Below are 23,476 nucleotides of genomic sequence, written 5' to 3' on the forward strand. Positions count from 1 at the left end.
ATAAATAGCTGAAAAATCAACGCTTTTCAAAATTAAATTGCTCACCACAAGAACACAGCGTAGTTCGAGTTGAAAAGTTTTAATAACAGAACAAATAAACTCTAGCGAAACATTAATATTATCTTCTTTGTGGGGTAAGCAAGAACATCAGTTATTATTATTATTATTTTTATTTAAACACTAGTTGACTTGGCAAACGTCTTCCTTTATATGGCATCTGAACTACATACAAATTCGTGTCCAATGTTGCACCTTCAATTTTTATTTCGTGACGAAAAATAGTCTTTTTTTTTAAATTCAATCTATCCTCAATGACACATGATTAAAAAATTTAAAATGAAATCCATTTTTACGTACCTAATCGAGAACATTTTATAACTCTTATCCCTTTATGAAAACTTTTCCTCTTCATATATTTTATCGTTTATATTTCTGTCATAGAATGTTGCGTATTTAATAAAATCATATTATTTTTGTCTAAAGTTTTTTCGTAGTCTCATAACAATGTAATGTTATTAAAATTATATCACGGAGTTCTAGATAATTTTTCAGTAAATTAACGTAGAACACAAAATTTAATTTTATCAAACTCGTAAGATTTTTCTCAGAAATCTCTGAGGGATTTACACGAAAAAATGTTATACCTAAGTTACCGTTTAAATATAGCTTTACAGATTTTGTGTTTTCCGACTTAAAAAACTAACCTAATAATTTTAAGTTAAAACGATGTAAAAACTTTCACTAATTTTTATTTATTCTTCTTTTTAATACGTTAATGATAATAAACGTCTATTCGTATTCGTTTCACAAAGTAATGTCAAGATTAATAAAGGACTGGTTTCTTGGCGAGCATAATGCTCGATATTTGATAAAGAAGTAACTGGAAATCTATTGAATGTATTGAGAATGAAATCAATTAATTTATTCCTTACTCAAACATTTTTACAATACATAATAACCAAATAAACAAGTAATAATTATACCTCATTACACACATCCACGTGCCGTGTCTACGTATACTATATCAATTAATACATGAAGGAAACCCCGTCTAAGTATCATATTGCTACGATTAAAATGGCTGAATATCGTCATCAAAGGATATCCTAGCCTGATTGCTGAAACTAATATTGTATAGGGAAATGTAGGTCGAATCGGTAATTAACTGTTGATACTATATACGTGTGTTTATGTAAGTCTATTTGCAGCGTGATATTATTGTGAGCTAAGATTGTGAGCTATTAATCGGAAACATTATTAGACTGAATTCAAATATTATTATAACTAATTGATTAAGACTATTAGCTTTTCTCTCGCAGCTTCGCCCGCGCAGTGGAACGAACAAGCGCATAGTTCCCGTGGGATTTATGGGATACAAACTATTGTATATGTTTAGTGCAAGTTATTATCTATGCGTGCACCCAATTTCATGAAAATTGGTTCAGCAGTTTTTGCGTGACGGATTAACAAACAAACATATCTAATAATTTAACATATGAATAGCTATTTGAAAAACATAGTAACTAAATAATGAAGAATTAACTAAAATAATTGGTGTTCCAAATTGTGAATGCACGCTACACATTTCTAATTTACTTGATAAAGTCTACGTGATTTAGAGATTTACTGGCAAGCAGGAAACCTCGTAATTACTTTTCCATATGCGTAAATGTTTAATTTTGTTATTTCCATAATTTCAAATAATGATAAGTACAAAATAGCTATAGTCGAAATAGTCTTAAGTCATAGATTAATTATTTTTGAAAGCTTCAATAGCTTCAAAAGCTACAATAGCTTGAAAGCTTCAGAGTTAGAATAGTTTTCGAATTAGAAAAACCCGCATATTTCCCGTTCCCGTGGGATTTCCGGGATTGCGTTATTTTCCCGGGATAAAAAGTAGCCCATATCCTTTCTCGGGTATCAAAATATCTCCATACCAAATTTCATGAAAATTGGTTCAGTAGTTTAGGCGTGATTGAGTAACAGACAGACAGACAGAGTTACTTTCGCATTTATAATATTAGTATGGATTAGAATTAGAATTAGAATATTAGAATTAGAATGGATTTTTTGAATCTATCAATAATCTCGTTACAAATATTACGTACTATTTATCTTTTAATCTACAAAAGCTTCACTCTACCTTTATTATTTTACCCTTATATTACTACCCTTCATCTGGGTTATTTTACCGACCGATATAATTATTTAAAATTTGTTGTTATGCTCTTAAAAATTTTACACTCTCACATTTTACATTTGAGAAGTAGCACAGAGCTCTTAAATGTTGGAAATTCTGCTAAAACGCCATGTTAAGTTAATGATATCATTTAATTACGGTCTCCAAATCTCGTCATAGAACATTTAGTACGAGTAATGTAATGTACCGTGCATTGCATAATGAACGACGTGCTACAACTAAAATTCGTTTTTAGTTGTGTTTAGCTCAGGCTCTACGAAACTCATATAAAATTTTAAATGAGGACCAAACTTACTGTCAAAAATATTATTTTTGTCTTCTTGAATTTTGTGAACCATAAGAGCACGTGGATTATTTTTTCATAGACAAAATGCTCACATTAGCAAAGCGGTATAATATGCCGGCTGCGCGAAGCTAGAGAAGAAAACATGGATTTTAATGAAAAATTTAGAAAAAATTTTTTGACGTAATTCTGTTGTATAAAAGTATTTTTTACGTGATCAGTGTTTGCAAAACTACTTACTAAAGTCCCTTGGCGCTTCGTATACTGATATCGGGACACTGTATACATTAATTTATAACATTTTATAATATTTTTTCACAAAAATTCGTCTTAGATGGCAGAATTCGGTAACTGTTTATAGTATCGCACGCATATATTATTATACACACATGCTTTCGAAGAAAAACACTTAAAACAATAACACCAATAACCCGTACAATAAAATATGCGATTCTCAGTTATGTATACAATAGTATAACTCAAGAATAAGAAGGAAAATAGAATGTTATTGTAACTGAAGATAAGCTCGAATACTTTCCCGCGATATTGTTAACTTTAACATAACAATATAACTTCTATATTCCCAAACTCAACATAAACATCTTGCCTTGAGAAATATATATTGTTATTGAAAATAGACAGTCGCGTTCACTCTCCTAATGGAAATTATTGTTAGAATAAGAATAAACATTGAATAATGATTTCTTGTCATTGTTTAACTTTGAGAGACATGTTGAATAATTCAAAACCTCACGACCGTTTAGAATGAATAAAAATATAATTTTCATAACTTTCCAGTGACTTCTCTCTTCACCTCAAGATTAAAAAGACCAATTCGATTTATTAGAACTAGCTGATTTATACAGGGTTACTTGTAAAAGACCAGCAACCTCGCAGAACAAGATAGCTAACATCATAAGTAATAACATTTGTTCTACGACTTTTGATAAATTGTTAGATTTTATTTTCAAACAAAAATAAAAATTCATTTAATTTCCGTTTGAATATTATAAACTCTATGCGCATCCCAAAAATTACGTTAACGAGAGGGGGAAGGTAGGGGCGGAGCGGCGCTAGCGCCTTTGAACTTGTCCTATCTGCGACAGTCGGCGCACAGACTTACAAATTTTAGGAGAGTACAATAAAAGCTTAAAAAATCATTTAAAAATAATTTATTTCGTTATGCCAATAGTCGTAGAACAAATGTTGTTACTTATGATGTTAGCTATCTTGTCCTGCGAGGTTGCTGGTGGTTTACAAGTAACCTTGTGTGGTCGATGCCCTGTATAAAAAAGAGGGTTTAGTAAGTTTTCATGTATATTACGATTTCATTTCAAAATCAAACAAAAAGAGGCTTACACTATAAAGTATAAACTATCATCCAACTTTTTAGCAAAAAAAACCAAACTAACGACCAAAAAGTAACGTATCGACACATTTGTTTAGTAGTCTTAAAAGTCAATCAATCACTCAGTATCAAGGGATGACACTTTAAGTTCTGTCAGTGATTGATGTCGCCGTCAGATTTCAATACATTGGCATTTGATCAAAAGCTCACAATATATCACTATGAGAGAGTTTCATGTAAAGGCCTGAAGAGCTAAACATTGTGAGCAAATAAGGCTTAGAGATTGGAGAGGTCTGTGACCTTCCTAATTAGATATTACCATAAAGATTTCTTATAATACATTTCGTTGGTTTACCTCATACCATACCATTCAAAGGAGTCAATAAAAAAAATTATTTATGTTTTTTTTAGCCTTAGTTAAATAAAAAACAACAATAATTTATGATGAGTTAATTGTTTAAGTATTCATTATGATTAAATAAAATAATGAAAACGAGGGTGAAGAACAGTATTCCACTTACCATATTACATGTAGTAATATGTTACCTTATACCTATCTTGTAGGACATAAAACTTTAATTTCAAAACATATTTCATTCAATGCAATATTTTCAACAATTGGTCTTCAACGAAGTTTAATAAACAGTTTTATGACAGCATTCAGTTTATTTACTGCTTATTAGTCCAATACAAATATCAATAAAATAGCAAAAAAACATTTTCATACAAACATGGATCGGATCGTAAAACAAAAGCAGGTGACATTGTTTTGTTTATGTCCCAAACGAAAATGAGACGGTTTATAGCTGCTTTATGGGCGTATGTTAATTATATTGGCCAAGTGCGAGTCTGCAATGTTTTATTTGTTTACTTTTCAATGTCTAAACAATAGACGTGGCACTATCTTAAGTAGATACGTCTACTAATAGTGCTGAATAGATGATTTGATTTAAAACAATAGTTAGATTACGAGACGAAAGATTAAAAAATAGATAGATGGAAGATTCTATATCGCAGTAGGTGGTTTAATTTTCATTAAAATAATTAATTAATTGAAGATACGAATAAAGTACAATTGAACAAAGAACATAATTAATTTAATTGTTCAAAAACCCTTATACTTCTAGTCTACGTCCTTTCTAAAACTTAATGAAGATAGGTATCTTATACTATATAGAATAAAATCAGTTAGTCACCGTATGGATTTGATTTAATTAGCCACTACGGCTTACGAATTATGAAACAATTGTAACAATGTTCCTTAAACATAAGTCTGATTAATTATCCGTTTAGAACTAATGATGGAGGAAAATAAACTTTGTATGTAACAGAATTTTCGAAGCAATAAAAAACCTAATACATAGCTTCACATGAGATTTCATGCAATTTTACGATGGATATAGTCAACATCTCCACGCTCTGAAACCGTTTGGCAGCCAACGCTTCCTGTCGCGATGCAACGAAACTTTTCACGGGCTTGCGTTTCATATTTACAAAACTATTCGTATTTCAATATTATAGAAGATATGTGACAGTTTATTTGATTTGTTACTGAAGCCAAGTTATAAAAAGTTGAACCCTATTTCACCCTGTTTATAATTTTCGTTACAAGTTGTCTAGTCTCGGTTGGCAAATTGAATAAATCAAACTAAACTGTGCAGTGGTTTAGACATGCAAACAATAATTAATAGAGAGATATTATTAATTTAGCATTCAAATATAAGTATAAATTTTTATTTACATAATATTAAGATTATTTTTCATAATCTGAATATACTTTATATAAATTTAATTTATTTATAAGCTTACTACTTTGCTATGTAGTATAAAACAAAGTAGCTTTATCTGTCCCTATGTCCCTAAATATGCTTAAATCTTTAAAACTACCCAACGGATTTTGATGTGTTTTTTTTAATAGATAGAGTGATTCAAGAGGAAGGTTTTAGTATATAATTTATTAGGTTTTAGACAAAGCGGGCGAAGCCGCAGGCGGTAAGCTAGTGTTCTTATATTATAAACAAAACTCGTTTAAAACGAGTTTTGTTCTACAATTTAGAACAATAGATAGCACGATACTAAATCAAGTATTAATTAACAAAATCAACAGTCCCGTAATTGAGTTTAGCTGAGTTTGCTCTGCAAGTGCCCTTCTGTCCTGTCACGGCTCAGGGTTAAGGGATAAGGAACTTTCAAGTAATTTGACCGCTAGTTATTAAATTATTTAAAACTAATGACCCAATCTCACTTTGCTGGAATAAACTTACCCTGTTTGAAATGATCGTGTTATAATTTCGACTTTAGAATATGTATGAAGAGCTGCAGCTACCTACTTAAGTGCGTAGAGCTAAACATTATTAGATAGAACTTTAGAGATATATTGAGAATGTAGAGCTTTTTGGCTCAAGTTCATAGCATCAAGGTAGTACTTCTCTTATTACTGTTTTATTAAAATAAATGTAAACAACACTTACAATAATTTATACAGACAAATCAAATGATATGAAAATATCGAAGCAATCATTACCGCTATTTTGTTACAAATTCACGACAGAATTCACAAAACATTAATATTTATTACACTCCCGTTTATATAATGTTTCAGTGAGCAAATACGATATTATTGCATTGAGCTGTTTGAATATTTACACATCGCCCGTCCAAATGCACATGAATCCCAATTTATTTAAATGTCAAATGCGTGATTCGGTAACTTTATTCTGTTTTGAATATCATAACATTTCCTTTGAATGTATTTTATATCCGTCATGTTTTCATATGTATTTCAGTGAAATGGCAGTTAATCAATAACATTCAATAAATGTTTATCTTTGTTTTTTATTTTATCGGACGCAGCAGTTCTGATGATAATATGATACTACCTTCAATACTAGAATAGAATAAATACAACAGATTTTGCATACATTTTGTTCAAGTTCAATAAAAACAAAGTTTCTTAGTGTAAGCTAGTAGTTTCTTACAGTTAACTAATTAAATGAACTAATATCACATAGCCTGTGCGCACAGGCTACGATGGTTAGGCCACGTAATGCGAATGGAAGATGATCGTGCTGCTAAGCGGGCTTACTTGGGACGTCCTTCAGGCCGCCGGCCAGTCGGCCGCCCTAAGTATCGCTGGGCAGACCAAGTAACCAACGATCTAGTGGCACTGCACAGAAGAGACTGGGAAAACATCGCTCCGTGCCGGGATAAGTGGCGTTTCTTGCTGTCGGAGGCCAAGACCCACTTTGGGGTCACCGCGCCAGATAGTAAGTAAGTAAGTAAGTAAGTAATATCACATAGACTTAGAATACGTCCAACATACGAAATAATACAATGATTTCCTTTTATGTATGTTTTTTTTTTTTTTTTTTTTTTTTTATATGAAAGAAGGCAAACGAGCATGTGGATCGCCTGATGGTAAGCAATTCCACAGCCCATAGGCATCTACAGACGTGTCCGAGGATGTGTTGCCGACTTTTTAAGGTGGAGGTATATTCTCTTTTTAAATGCCTCGATGTCATAGGCGTTCGGGAATATCGCCGAAGGCAGGCTGTTCCACAATTTGGTTGTGCGCGGAATGAAGTGGCGGGTAAATCGCACCGTACTAGAGCGCCAGAGGTCCAAATGGTGAGCGTGAAACTTGGTCTTATGCCGTGCGGTACGGTTGTGGAATTCCGCGGCAGGTATCAGCTCAAACAACTCCTCAGAGCACTCCCCATTATACAGACGGTAGAAGACGCATAAACATGCAACGTCTCGTCGCAAATCTAGAGAATCAAGTCGATCGGTAAGTGCTTGTTTGCCAATAATTCTGACGGCTCTTCGTTGCACGCTATCAAGTGGCAGGAGCTGATATTGTGGTGCCCCGGCCCAGAGATGGGAGCAGTATTCCATATGAGGCCGTATTTGTGCTTTGTACAGTAGTAATAGATGTTCAGGCCTGAAATACTGCTTCGCTCTATTTAGGACACCCAATTTTTTGGAAGCTAGTGTAGCTTTGCCTTCCAAGTGATAGCGGAACTGAACGTCATCAGAAATATTGACACCAAGAATTCCGATACTAGACTTGATACTAAGGGGAGTGTTCTCAAATAGGGGCGCCGTGATAAATGGTGCTTTTTTAGCTGAAAAAAGACATACTTGTGTCTTGTCAGGGTTAAATCGGACAAGATTTTGTCGACCCCACTCTGAGACTTCTCCAAGAAGAGTCTCAATTTTGGACACAAGTATGTTACGGTACTCTTGGACGTGTTCCAGAGAAATATTAGTGCGGCCGGTATATATAGCATCACCAGTACTGTCATCTGCATAGCAATGAATGTTACTAATTTGTAACATGTCATTGATATGCAGAAGGAACAGTGTGGGTGAGAGTACGCAGCCTTGGGGAACGCCAGCGTTCACAGGTAATAAGTCAGAGCTTGATCCATCGACCAAGACTCGAATACTGCGCGCTGTAAGAAAACTGGCAATCCACTTGCATAATTTCTCTGGAAGTCCATAGGCTGTAACTTTCGAGAGGAGCGCCTGATGCCACACCCGATCGAAGGCTTTTGCAACGTCCAGACTAACCGCTAAAGCTTCCCCCCTGCTCTCAACAGCACTTGCCCATCGGTGAGTTAAGAAGATTAGAAGATCACCAGCCGACCGTCCATGACGAAAACCATACTGTTGGTCACTGATCAGCTGGTTCTCCTCCAGATAACCCAATAGCTGGCTGTTAATGATGTTTTCCATCACTTTGGAGAGCAGGGAGGTAATAGCAATTGGTCTGTAGTTGGTTGGATCCGATTGATCGCCTTTTTTAGGGATCGGGTGCACTGAGGCAGTCCTCCATGAGGCAGGTACAATGCCGGTGTTATAAGAGTACCGAAACAGCTCAGTTAGAACCGGTGCCAGTTCGGGAGCACATCTTTTCAACACAATGGCGGGGATACCGTCGGGCCCACTCGACTTATGTGTATCAAGAGAGAAGAGAGCTTTTCGCACAGCATTCTGTCTGAAATGCACATTCGGCATGGAGCTCTTGCACCGCATGATAGTAGGCGGTACATTTCCTCTGTCATCTAATGTTGAGTTGGATGCAAAGAGAGCACCCAGAAGATCGGCTTTCTCTTTGGAGGAGTGGGCTAAAGTATCATCTTCCCGCCGCAAGGGTGGAAGCGAGGGCTTGCAGAAGTTTCCTTGGACAGCTTTGGCGAGTGACCAAAAAGCACGGCTCCCAGAAGGGTAGCGTAAAAGTTTCTCGCCTATGCTGCCAATAAACTCCGACTTTGCTGTGGATATTTTCCTCTTGTAGGCCCTGGCAGCAGAGTTGTACCGTTTTTTGAGAGCACTAGCATTTGGATCCTTATTAGACATTGCTTCTGCCCAGGCATGGAAACACTCTTGCTTCAGGCGAGCAGCCATTTTGCAAGGACGACCATACCAGGGCTGGGACTTACCGCCGACGGGTACTACAGAGTTTGGAATGAAAAGTTCCATTCCCTGCAGCACCACATCCGCAACTGAGTCAGCATAGTCACTTGGATCAGGTGCAAGGCAGACTTGCTTCCAAGGGTAGGATGCAAAAAATTCCCGCATCCCATCCCAATCTGCTGACCTATAGTGCCAAACGCGGCGACTCCCAAGTGAACGGGGCCGTGATGAACGCAAGATTGGCACTGTACTCCGAATTAAACAGTGATCTGAAGTCCCAAGAGGGGCTTCGACTTTTACCTGATAATTAGCCGGATGGGAGGTCAGCAGAAGGTCTAGTATAGAGGGTGTGTGGTCAGCAATGTCGGGTAGTCTCGTTATTGAGGAGACCAGTTGCGTAAGTCCGTAAGCCATCGCGAAGTTGTGTACAGATCTCCCCGCATGATCAGTGGTACGTGAACCCAACCATTGGGTATGATGGGCATTAAAATCGCCTAAGATAATTATTTCTGCGGAGGGGATCTGTTCATGTACTGCATCAGCCGTTGTTTGGATGTGCTCGATGAGACGGTCGGTTTCTGCATCACCACTATGTGACCGATACAAACATGCGTAGATGCGGGGATGGTCACCACAGTCCGCACGGAGCCAAATAATTGATAGGTCAGTGCCCTCAAGACCGACAAGACGACGATAGCAAATATCCTCCCTCACAAACACACACACACCAGCTCGTGGGATGAAAGTGTGCTCCAGTTTGTATCCTGGGTAACAGAGATATGTTGTGTCGGAAGGTGAACGAATTTGTGTCTCTGTAAGAAACAACAATGCCGGCTTTTCTGTCTCTAGGTGGTGATGGACGGGATTCAGGTTAGAATGCAGGCCTCTCACATTGCAAAAGTCTACGGACAATGAAGGTGGCACAGACTTATGTGCTCGTTTGCGCTTGGTGGTATTCTTGAGCGGGATTTTGCCCTCCCCAGAGTACGCAGGGCAGCCCGAGCATGAATGCTCAGGAAGAGATTCTCCAACACTGTGAAGGTTGGTACCCTCCTGGGGTAAAAAGTAATTTAATTCCGCTGCCATGTTGTTCATTAAAAAGAGGTAGGGATAGGATTTATGATGGGAATAAAGGAAAGGATAGGTATAGGAAGGGAATAGGATGGGCCTCCGGACCTCCCACTCACCGTACGAAACACAGCAGCATTTGCATGCTGCTATTTCACGCCGGTTTTCTGTGGGAGTGTGGTACCTTCCCCGGTGCGAGCTGGCCCAATTCGTGCCGAAGCATGCTCGACTCCCACTTCATAGTTTTGGGGATATTTCTTTAAAAAATAAATAATTTATTCCAACCATGGCTGACCTTTCCCCGCCAGTTAGGCAAGCGGTTACAAAAAGCCAATTAAAAGTTGTAAAGGCGATTAATTCCATTGTGTACGAAGCGATTCACTTGTTACTCTCTTTATCATTTATATCACTTTAAACACTTTTAAATCATTTCTTAACTTGCTAAAGTTAAACTTTCCAAAACAATATATCTTGAAAATGCCATGGCTAAATAAAAGTTGGATTGGATTTTGTGCAAAGTTATGAATGGTTCTGTTTCATTCAATAGATTTACTAGCGTACACGGTAACATTTTACTAGTATAAAAACTTGACAATTTCAAGAAATTATTATAATCATCTACATAAGAACTTTGACTAAAATACATAGATAATTTTATCAGATAATAGAGAAGCATCCCCTAATCTCAAAGAGAAAACAAGCCAGAGAACAATAGAACAGGTTGAAACTGTAAAACCATTGTAACAGCAAGTCAGAAATATCGCAATATCGGAAATGTAATTAGACATCGACACCTCCCCCCCCGTCCCTCCCACTCCCCTCCCTCGCCCAAAGAACACCCGTAAGCTTCTCAAACTACATTCTAACTGAATTCCCAGGTTTGTCTGCGAAGAAAACTACTTATTACATTACTACATAATACTTAGTCAAAAAACATTTTTTTATCAAAAAATGCTGAAAAATTTGAGGTCGAAAATATTTCTAACTAGTGGTCCGCCCCGGCTTCGCCCGTGGTACATATTTCGCAATAAAAGGTAGCCTATGTCCTTTCTCGGGTATCAAAATATCTCCATACCAAATTTCATGCAAATTGGTTCAGCAGTTTAGGCGTGATTGATTAACAGACAGACAGACAGAGTTACTTTCGCATTTATAATAATATTAGTAAGGATTATTATCAGGGAGAACTGTAATATAGCTAATTTGAAAATTATAAAATTTAAGTGGAACATGTCAACACGCAAAAAAATGAAAAGAATTACTAGCCTTGCATTTCACGGCATCGCATGACAGCGGTTTTAATATTATAAATTCTACCCCTTGATTTACCCTCTTCAAATTTTACTTCCATGACATAAAATAACCTTTGTCGTTATATTCATCCATACGTAAGTAAACTTTTCAACTTTTTGATAGTGACAAGTTAAATATATTTCATGATATTATAATATCCCCATTTTGAATAGAAATAAAGAAAATTTTAGTTTGGATGTAAAGTTTTGCAAACATAGTATTAAATTTCATTGTAGTAAAAAGTTTGAGAATCTTCACTGAAAAGGACGCTATATGACTATTTGTAGATAAGATTGCAATATCGGGTTGTCATGGCAACGGACATTTATAGACAGTGATTGAGATACAGCTGAGATACAGGTAGCTTCAGGTAAATGAGGCTATTAATAGAATTGGGGAAATACATACCTTCATTAAAACGTCACAATGAAATCGTCCGAAGCGAAGATTTTGTGAAATAAATCCGCAAATTAAATTAAAGACTGTTGTAAGTCTTCGTTATTTTGAATAATATATTGAAATATTGTAACTGGTACAAATTAATTTATAATATTTTCCCCCATTAAAAGTTTTAATTAAGTAGACCAAATCACAAATCATTGAAATTTAATAACATGAGTTTTCGATTCACAGAAGCGCCTTGGGGAGTCTTTTGCCCAGCACATTGGCAATAGCCCAATAGGCTAATAAACTCAAAACAATACAATACAATAAAATCAAAGATTTAATAAAGAATACTCTATAGAAGTTTATACGTAACTTATTTTGTAGAGAAGTATGAACAATTAGGAAGGTCATTGCTCGAACGTTATAATATCATAAACATGCCAAAGCATTAACGACTTTATGCAAAGCAGGATTCGACTAAAAATTATGCAAACACTCCATAGCAGAGCTATAGCGGTCACAAATATATAATTGAACTTTAAATCGATTCAGTTAGAGTAGAAATTCGTATAACACGACACATAAGCTCTTATCAAACACAAGCGGTAATGCGCATAATTATACATTCATGAGGAATATTTGCTCACAATTAGCTGATTATTATCTTTTAACACCGATATTGTTTGCAAAATTATGTTTATTCGCATATGAATTCATTGCTTCATGTTATCTTTTGATTGTGTTTTGCAATGGTATCGAATCGATTCGAACTAAACTGATATTTTCAATTGCATAATATGTATATTGTTCACTATGAGATTGATGGTTAAATTGTATTTTTACTGTCATGAATATTGCTTCTTAGCTTAAGAAGCAATATTACATATTGTCCGTAACTACATATTTAAGTAAAATTTTTGTTTATTAATATTTTATAAAAAATAAACAATGACTGTCTAAAATCAGCGCTACATTCAAAAATACCGTGTTCGTTACAATATGATCTCTTGGTTAAGTCACGTCACATTTACATTGATTTCCTATAGAAATCTCGTGTATTCAAAATAAATGATTTTGCTTTTAGCACGTTTTAGCAAGAATTTGTTGAAATATTTCGTAAAAATCTGTACTTGCCTGAGATTTACATTTATGTGGCATGAAGGGTGCTTCATGCCACATGTGTTAATTTGATATGTGATGTTTGCCACATTCCATACATGTCATAAGGTCTTCATACAGTACCTAATGTAAGAAGTGAAAGATTCAGGGAAAGATTTTTTTTATATAATTGGGGCTTTGCAATTTTAATGCGGATATAATTTCACTCTCAATAAATGTTTTTGAATTAATAATTGAAGGGCGTTTAATTGTTTCTAATAATTAAAGTTTCGTTACATTATGGATGTATTTTTTGAGTTAAGTTTTGTAAAATGTTAATTTCTAAAAAGATCTACATATTATATGAACATAAACAATAAAGCACTATTCGATCAAATTCATCCCATAAGATTGAGCCATCGCAAACAACAACTGTTCACACGTTGTCAATCCACAGCTTCTCTCCGAAATACGCACTTTATCTCATGGATTAATTATTCTTTCCCGCAAATAATCCTTTTTATTACCCCGTGTAAGCTCAAAAACCTACTTGTTGAGGATAAATTTATGGGCATATCGGTTGTGTTTACAGCTTATCCTGTATCGCTTATTGAATATCAAATATCACGATTTCTTTAATAAATTAGTAACAGAAATAATATTGGCGTGTTTCTTGTATTGGATTTAATAATATTATATTTGGCGTGACGTTAAAAAGTTTAGGTATGTAAAAGAAAACTGTTATATTTACTTTATTTGTGTTTTTCAGCTACTTTTTTTTTAATTTTACATTTTCCTTCTTCTTCCAGGGTACATAGCACAGCAAGCATTACAAGCGATCCCGTTCGATAAGATATCGGCTTTTAATTAGCGCTCGTCAAGTGGGTGTTTACTATCGTGACATTGATAACCACCGATTTGTGCACTCCCCCCCCCGCGTCTCCCCTCGCCTTGCCCACTCTCCCTGGCGCCTCACAGCCGCTATGTAGCACGCGGAACAAGCTATGTAAATAATTAAATAATACATTGGTTTTTAATTAGTGGCTGGATTAATTGGTGTAATTTTTACGCTGTGAACTGAAAAAAAAGTATTAAATGATAGGAAAATCATAACAAATATGAAAATGCATGGTAAAGAGATAGAGCTCAGAAAGTAAACTATTCCTCTGCTGTTCCGAGTTCGTAGAATTCGCTTTACGTTTGTATAAACAAAATAAACGAAAATGAACACGTTGGTATTTGCAACTGATCGTTTTGTGTTTGGGTATCATATTGTGATTCAAACATCAAGGCCACATTAGCCAAGCAATGAATTACTAGTATTATCGTATACCTTCTAATGAATAAATATTTACAACTAATGTTTTGGTATAAACGTGACGAGTAGAAAAATACGAGAAGCGAAAATTTTTTTTGCAATAAAAAAAAAATATTTGGAAGGCTAGATTATTGTTAGGGATCGTTCACACAAACATTTTATTCAGAAATTCCCATTGTGCTCAGCTGATATCAAAATGACAATGCGACGCCTAAACATCAAGTTCAGTAGAGATTGTCTAATCTAAAAATGAACGCCCCTCCACTGTGTTTACGCTCACATTCAAAGTACGTGTATAGACGCAATACACACAAATTGGTCTGCCTCATTGGTCGTTCAGTCCTCCAGTCCAATCCATGCCCGAACGACAGGACCAGTTGGCCAACTAGTGCATAAATGACGCGATGCACGACAGAACGGACGTGTCATTCCGTACATAGCGCGCTCTCCCCGCCATACAATGCTAGGCACCTGAACTGATCGCCCGATTAGTTGACAAATCAGTGCGCGAGACAGTCCAAGTTTGCAGTAGAATCGCCGCGCGCACACGGTAACCTATTAAAAACTCGAATTTCTATTACCCGAATATTAAAACCCCGAAAACGGTTGTTAGAACTTTTAAAAGACAGATGTAATGAATGACAAATTTTTAAAATTCCTTTTTTAATTTCCCAGGTGAATCAATTTCCAGATGCACCAAAACCAGATTTTTAAAAAGTATTTTTTTGTTTCCCGTATTTTCATAATACAGATCTCATTATACCAGATTCTCAGAATACTTTTTTTTGTTTCCCATCGTACCATTTTCCAAATAAACTATTGCCAAATTTTCATAATCTTTTTATTTGGTTCCCATATAATCGTATAACAGATAAACTATTGCCAGATTTTCATAATCTTTTTATTTGATTTCCATACAATCGTGATTATACCTTTACTATCGACTGAAAATAAACATGTCAGTAAGTAAATTTATTGTTTTACTTGTCCATTACAGAAAGGTTTAAGTGTCAAATTCGACTCGGTAGGTTAGGTTAAGTTTGAACTGTGACCCCCGATGCACGAGCCGAGCGAGCGAAGCGAGCGTGCCGCGGCAGCGGCCGGCGAGTGCCAGAACCGACTCGCTATTGTTTTACTTGCCCATTACAGAAAGGTTTAAGTGTCAAATTCGACTCAGTAGGTTAGGTTAGGTTTGAACTGTGCCCCCTCACGCACGAGCCGAGCGAGCGAAGCGAGCGTGCCGCGGTAGCGGCCGGCGAGTGCCAGAACCGACTCGCTATTGTTTTACTTGCCCATTACAGAAAGGTTAAAGTGTTAAAATATATTCAGTAGGTTAGGTTAGGTTCGTGCTGCGACCCCCTGGAAGGATTTCGTTTCGCTGGATATCGTTTATTTGAATTTCAAAAATCTGGACATTGTTTGTCTGGATATCAATCAACTGTATTTCAAAAATTTGTGTTTTAAAAATCTGGCTTTCGTGCATATGGATTACGGTCATCTGGATTTTGTGCATTTAGATTTCGTATGTCTGGAACTCATTCGTCTGGATTGTAAAACGTCTTACAAATGAAGAAATGGGCAAATGAAATTCGGAGTTGCGATTATATGGCAAACAAAACTTCGAAATTTTATAATTCGGGGTTATGAAAAAATGTCCAAACGTTTTCTGGATTATGATATTCGGAATATTAAAATTCGAGATTAAGATAGGTAACCCGCGCACACATATAAAGTGGTTCAATAATTATTTGTCCTCACACATTGAAACAATTAAGTTTAGTGGAGGGGCGTTCATTTTTAGATTAGACAATCTCTACTATCAAAGTTCAAACCACAGATCAAGATTGGACTGGATAAGGTTTGTATCTTAAATTATTAATTTCTACTTCTTAAGTAAAATATTAAAATATATATATATATGAATGAGAATGGAAAGATGTAGGGATGTTTAACTTATTAAGATGTTTACAAAAATCCATCCGTACATAACTACATACCTAACAAACTGTGTTATATAAATTACAATTAACATATTATCACATTTTTATTATGTGCCTCAACTTCAATTTATATGCTAGTATGGATAATAAATACTTAATCTTGATCCATCCAGCATACAATGCTCTGTGGTTCAAAGTTTGAGTGCGATCAATATGATTACAGAGAGCTCATGTCCGTCCATTCGTCCGTTGATACACAAATTATGTTCGAATTTAGCAAAGGGTTATTGGACTCATTTGAGAGATCTGTTAATACGTGACATAAATATACCTACGACTAGCCGAAACCCGTGAAATTACTCGTGTTATAGGAGAGATTAAAAGTAACCTATGTCCGATTACAAGGTAGATCCAGAAAATTGTCTATTTTCTTACCAAGTTTTATTCAAATATAATCACTCGTATTTTGCTCGAAAATTTAACAAACATCCATCCACCCATTACAAACATTCACGAATAAAACATAAGTAGGATAAGCTTTTACAAATAAAAAAATGTACTGATTAAATAAAATAAATAACTGCAGACTGAATAATATTGTAAATAACTTTTTAAATCCGGATTTCATTTCCAATTAGCGATTTTTTTGCGTTCAATAACTCTTTATTGTGTAATCTTTTGTATTCAGCATGTCAAAGGTAAAATGCATTTTTAATCCATTTTAAAAGGTTATTGTGACGTATATTCAGCATAGTTTATTATTGTACCTCTTTGTGCCATATAATTACATACCTACTGTTAAAATATTTAATTCTACGAATAAGTATGAAAATATCTTCATAAAACTACAAATTTAATCCGCAAATCACCCACAACCAGCTAACTAGCTGCATTGAATTCATTATTACTCTACAAGCCCAAAAATAACTCGCCATTTCAATTCGCTTATCCCAAATTTCAGCTCTGAAAAGATCTCTTCAACTGAAAGCCTCAACCATTTTTTCTTTCACAGTACTATAGTTACATACTTCGTCTCCATTCATTCCCAGATTTACAGCTTTCTGCATTTTTTACGGAAAATATATTTGGAGTGTTCGCTCGCGTTTATTAGCTCTTCTCTATATGTTACCAGAGCATGGTATATTACCGTAATAAAGCGGGATTTCTAATTAAGGTGAGCTTTTAGTTTAACTACGTAATGTAGGAAGGTAATGACACACGAAAACATTACGCAGTTGCGATGTATAAAGAGTGTTTAGCATTAACTAATGTTTGATATCATTATTAGGTTTATGTTTATCACATTCACACCCGAGTGATGAAATATGAACTCAATATTTAAAGAATAGGGTAGAGCCGTTAGCATGTAGTTATTATTAGTTTTATTTTTCACATTTACCATTGGCTTTTCAAAGAAAAACCCGCATAGTACTCGGTCTCGTTGGATTTTCGGGATTAAAATAATCCTTTATGATAATCCAAGTTACCTCCTATGGGTGAGCCAAATACCATAAAAATCGGTTCAGTAGTTATTGCGTGAAGGAGTAACAAACTAACATACAAACTTTCCCATTTATAATAGATATTAGTAGCATAAAAATAACTAACAGCCTGTTACCCAAAAGAATATTAAATTTCATATCCAAAAAGGACAATGCAAGTATCGCATACAATACGCCATAAAAGATGAAAAGATTATCTGAAAATATACTTAAAAGATAACGGAAGCAGTTAAAGTCCCTTATAAAAAGACGTTACGGCATGCAGTAGCTGATCACAGGAAATTGGCAATTTATTACACGTCTAAAGGTGAAGGTCGTTGAACTGCGTAACTCTCGACAGGTGACTAATCTCACTTGAAGCTGATACGAGTGACTTATATTTGTTAAGGTTCTTATTGTTAAGCACTTGATGTTTGTAAGTGTATGCTTTGAGTACGGTATAAGTAAATTATACTATGTACACAATTGTGAACTGCGTTTTTTATTCAGTTTATTTGTAGTGCACATAAGCAATATTTGTATTTTCACAATTCTGTACGAAGGGTTAAGTTATGTAACGTTACATAATATGTATTTGCAAACATTGGAAATGTAATCATCGATTGCCTGTTAAACTTAGTTTGCAAATCTTGTATAAGAGGCCGTTTTATTATAAAAGCCCTTCTTAAAAGTATATTAAAATGATTGAAAAAATGTTTTCAAAGCCTATAAAGTGCCTGAACAAAATATAACGGGGTTTTTATTTAAGTTCTGTTTTACTTTATAGTTTATACCATACGCCTTTGAACCGAATATGAGTGTGTGTGTATTTCAGTGATAAGCCTTCAGTACCTTTCCGAAATCAGACATTATCACATACCTACTGGTGGTATTTTCATGTGTTTGAAGATATTTTAACGTAGATTAAATTGCGCTTTAAATCAGTTAATGTCTTTAATTTCAAAAAAAGATGTACTTTTAGAGAATAATTATAAATACCTTGATCATACGGCATCCACCAAAAAACTACCTGAAAAAAAAATAGTTATATACATTGCTGCATTAATTCGCTAGCTCATTAACATAAACCGAAACGGAATAGCAATGTACTCAGCAATGGAAATCGTATACACCATGAGCCGTCAGTTTTTGTGATTTTTCCGTGAATTTGAAGCAGTATTTTCGCAAACTCTGATCTGTGATTTATGGCGGCGTCACACCGAGATACTTAATCACTTTGAGTGATGGCTTACCTCATTTTGTGATTACTCCGTTATTGCAAAAATAATCAACTTATCCGACATCTTCATTATAGAATATTTAATTTTATATGATTTTAACATTTCATTGCTTCATTGGGTTAATTTGTTTAGGCTCTGCGTAACCATTAACAATGTGGTTGTACCTTTAAATGCAAAAAGGTCGAATAAGTAAATATTTTCACACAGTAATTTTATACTTGCTGGCATTACGCGTGTTTTATTTAATAAATAATTTCCAAAATTTTAGGGCAGTTATAACCTGTTTACCTGTTTAAAACTGGCTGTGTGTTTATACATATATACTCTGTGAAATAAAAAGTAAATAACATTATATAATTTCTTGCAGCTACGAAACTTTCGCGTAGCCTTTTAAGTATTGGAGATTATTTAATAATTGTCGGCATTAAAGAGGAAGGGAACTAATTGGATAGGACTCTCCTTAATGATGTTTTTGATCATAACCATTTCGAACATTTCCTCTAATGAAGAAATAAACTTGTATATTTTATAGAATTATCAGCTAGAAACTTTGAGTTAATAGGATAATTATAAACAATGCTCAATTTTCAAATAATTCAGAACAAAAGAATGGGACCAATAAAACCTTTATTATATTGATGAAATTTCTAGATTGAATTACCAGTCTGTTGATGTTATTACTTAATTTGTTTAATTACAAAGGACCAAATCTGACCTAAATACACGGACTACTTACATACTGTTATTAACTTATGTGTGTTAAGGAGGATACATAATTATGGTTTGTGGAAACTTAGTTACAAATTAAGTTAATTTTCATATAACTCGATCTGTAACCCAGATTTATTAAGAATCTAATGGCAAACAAAATATTTTACACTATAATTATATTTATAACCATAATATTTTGTTCTCTTGCAATTAAGTTAAATAACATCAAATAAAGTTACGATTTAAAAACTTTTTTGCCTTTTATATCGATAAATTATTATTTTCTCAAATATCATTTTTTCAAAACCTTCATTTTCTGTAATTCTGTATACAAGAAACCCTTATAACCCATTGAGCCCCGAACAGCCAGATCGGTCCGCGACACAATAGATTTTCTATTGTGTCTGTGATTCCGGGGCCTGAGTTAATAAGTACGTTATCAACACCTCCTACACAACTTCCATACACACTTTACTAAATAAACAAACAAGAAAGATTCACGTGCAGTCCCAATAATGTATGATGAGGTACGTGCCTGCAGCCTGCAGCTCGCAGCCCGGTAATCCTCACCGATAGCTAGCTTAGTGTACCTTGTGCCTTGGTGCAACAGGTAAATCTGCACGATCGTATATTTACAAGCTTTGTTGAGATTGATTTTGTTACGTGTACGTGCTGTGTAGAGCATTCTTCGATTGTAATTTGCTTCAGAATTTGTATAACATTGTTTTTCATTAGTTAAAGTTATATTTAGATAAATGATCCTTCAAACAAAATTATTAATTGAATTCTTGTAAGTATGTAAGATGACATAAAACCTATTTAAAAACAAATGTTGTTAATGTCGTATCGTGAAGATTTTTATTTCTAAGCTTTTTGCCAACCATTTTTTAACTTTTTTTGTAGTTAGGACTTTATCTTATTTTGTATTAAGATTTGAATCGAACTACGAACCTAATAAATAACATTGACGGGTGCCTTTACAAAAAAAAAACGTTAAAATAACCTTTTAATATCACAACAAACAGTCAGTATTTTGTCAATCATGTCTAGACCGCCATTGATCTGAATCCATGAAAGTTTCTACATACTAAGTTTTGAATTACAATAGTGAAGGATGGAGCGAGACAAAAGCTATAGATAGAGACAGAAGATAGGCTGTCGCGCACGTGTGATAAATGATAATAATCTCATTATTTCAACCGCTGAGTACTTTAAGCTCGAACAGTCGTAATTTTGACGTGTTTGTATAATTTAGCGGTAAACATATAAAGCGATTTAGATTTACTGTAGCAAAATTGAATTATAATATTGTTATGGATTTTGCTGATTACTGAAAGCTTCATAATGCTTAGATAATAATATTATGATGAATCTAAATATCTTTTGAAAGACATGTACTGAATTAAATATGATATGTATTATTATATAATATACTTAGCGAATTGAGTTTAATATCGCGAGTGAAAATACTGTACAGGGTACTGTATTTTACTAAAAAATCTAATCGCTCACGGTTCATACTTTCATAACACTCGTATGGTTATTTTATATAAAAAGTTTAAACAGCATAACCAAATGCCAATATTACCAATATTTGATATTGCATTCAAATAAAAATGCATTTTAAAATTACCTTCCACCTAGATCGCAACCCGATACTATTCTGCTAGTCTATAGTAACTTTACATAGCATTGATATAAGCTCCTCACTAATCTTTATATCTTGCTTGCGGCGCGCGTGTCGAAGGTGGATTTGTTTCCAAGTTCAAAGACACTGTGGGTATGTAATATTATGCTCTGTAGTGCCATGCCTCGAAATAGGTATAAGAAATAAATTAATAATAATAAGTTAAAGTATTATGTTTTCCACAGACCACGTGACTTTAATTTTAAAAATAAAATGCAAAGCCATTGCTCATACATCATAAATTATTATAGTTCATAGACCAATAATTACAAACATAATAAAATTACTCCTAGTAGCCTAGTTATAGAAGGACAATACTTAAGTATACGACACAGAATAATAATCAGTTAACGTGAAAATACTTCCAATAGACGATAACATTGGCCGAAACTCTAGCTTCTAAAACTAGAGCGCTAAGTAATCTAATTTCACCTCATCTCCCAAAATATTGACAAAGGACCGGCCGCTGCTAAACAACGTTTAGGGCGGATGTTTAAAAATAACCCGTGGCGACAAACAATTGTTTACCTTTTATATTATACTATAGTAAAATAAAAAAAATAAACATCAATTTACAAAAAAAATGTTTCGTTCATAAAGTATTATGCTAAAACGATTCAATTTCATTACAGTTTGTTGGTGTGAAACGAAGTTATACATTTTTACAACGCCTTTGAGTATATTCAAATTTTTGTTTAGTCGCTTTAAACTACTAGTAGTTACCTGCTTACTTTCAACGAAATTTGACGTGACCAATGAGCAAAATTGCTAGTTGATTCGAAAATTTTCTAAGCATGAATAAAGACAAAATATTTTAATACCAAATATAAATTCTTCATCTTCTTTACGCAAGACAAAGGAATTTACCAATTAAATATTCCTTTCTCCCTTTATTGTCTTACAATTTTATCAACGTCCGAATTTTACCAGACAAGTAACTATTCTACTGAAACTAAACTTTTTCCAAAGTTAATGTACAAATAAAAACGATCCGCAAAAAGACGCTTCCACGTGGAAAGGCAGAGATTATCCCTTACAAGTTATACATCTAAAAACTGCGGCTACCTTTTTTGTCCCTTTTGCTTTATCCTTGTAACTCTTTTGACACGACCAATCGATGTCACATCGTTTATTTAACCACGAAAATCCAAAGAAAAGCGAGCAAACTGTTACATTTCCTTTTCAAGCTTGTCTAATCTTTTCCATGTATGGAATGATCAAAGATTATCAGCGGTATTCGGAGAAAATAAGGATCCTATAATATTTGTTGCTATGCAATAATTTCATGCTACCCACAAGTCATGCTTACGCTCGTTTTAAGTAGCAAAACACAATACAATAAAATATGTACAATACAAAATTCTTTATTTAACACACACATACAGAAGAAAAGAAAAAGAGAAAAACATATAAGATAAACATGCTGAATAGGCGGCCTTATCGCTTTCAAGCGATCTCTGCCAGGCAACCTTTGGATAGGATTACTTTTAGGAAATATAATGAGATAGGTGATGTTTAAATTAAACTACATTAAAAAGAAAACAGAATTTTTGTGATATGGATATTTTTGGAAGACTTAAAATACTCCCACTCCCACTTCCCAATTTACAGCTCACAAATTAAAATCGCTAATTACCAACATTTTGCTAATACTATTAATAATGAAGCGTATGGAAACATAACTATTTAAGGCTAGATCGTGTCACGTGTCCCGACCGGGCGGCCGCGTGACAGACGCGCCGACACGCGGGACCGTGTTTACGTGTTTAGTTACACATCATTTGCGGGACTTAGCGTTAATGAACGTTGAGACTAAAATATATAATCTACTTGCGTGTATCCTTAAAGCTGACGGATTGTAGAGATTTCTTGTAGGCGGTTAGCCTTTAGTGGTAATTAAAAATCTTGCTTTGATCAACGGATCTAGTGTAGGAATTACTGAAAAAGAAACTTCCATCTTACTTAGTTTACGCTAAATAAAGAGACAGAAAATTAATTATCAC

General features: G+C 34.5%; 1 protein-coding gene and 1 long non-coding RNA gene across 3 annotated transcripts in view; one reads left to right on the top strand and one right to left on the bottom strand.

The window, feature by feature from the left end:
* LOC149486210 (uncharacterized) overlaps window positions 1-16,229 on the top strand; it is a 493,671-nt gene extending 477,442 nt beyond the window's left edge. The window contains exons 2-3 of the long non-coding RNA XR_016316111.1: window positions 14,642-14,941; window positions 16,120-16,229. This is a non-coding gene — a long non-coding RNA (uncharacterized LOC149486210). The remainder of the gene's footprint in view (window positions 1-14,641; window positions 14,942-16,119) is intronic.
* LOC149486225 (somatostatin receptor type 2-like) overlaps window positions 1-23,476 on the bottom strand; it is a 122,036-nt gene that overhangs the window by 71,598 nt on the left and 26,962 nt on the right. The window lies entirely within an intron of this gene.

The sequence above is a fragment of the Colias philodice genome, chromosome 9 (assembly GCF_061535455.1).
Source record: "Colias philodice isolate Cphi_HAF_F1 chromosome 9, ilColPhil1 Martin Lab GWU primary, whole genome shotgun sequence".
NCBI lineage: Eukaryota > Metazoa > Arthropoda > Insecta > Lepidoptera > Pieridae > Colias > Colias philodice.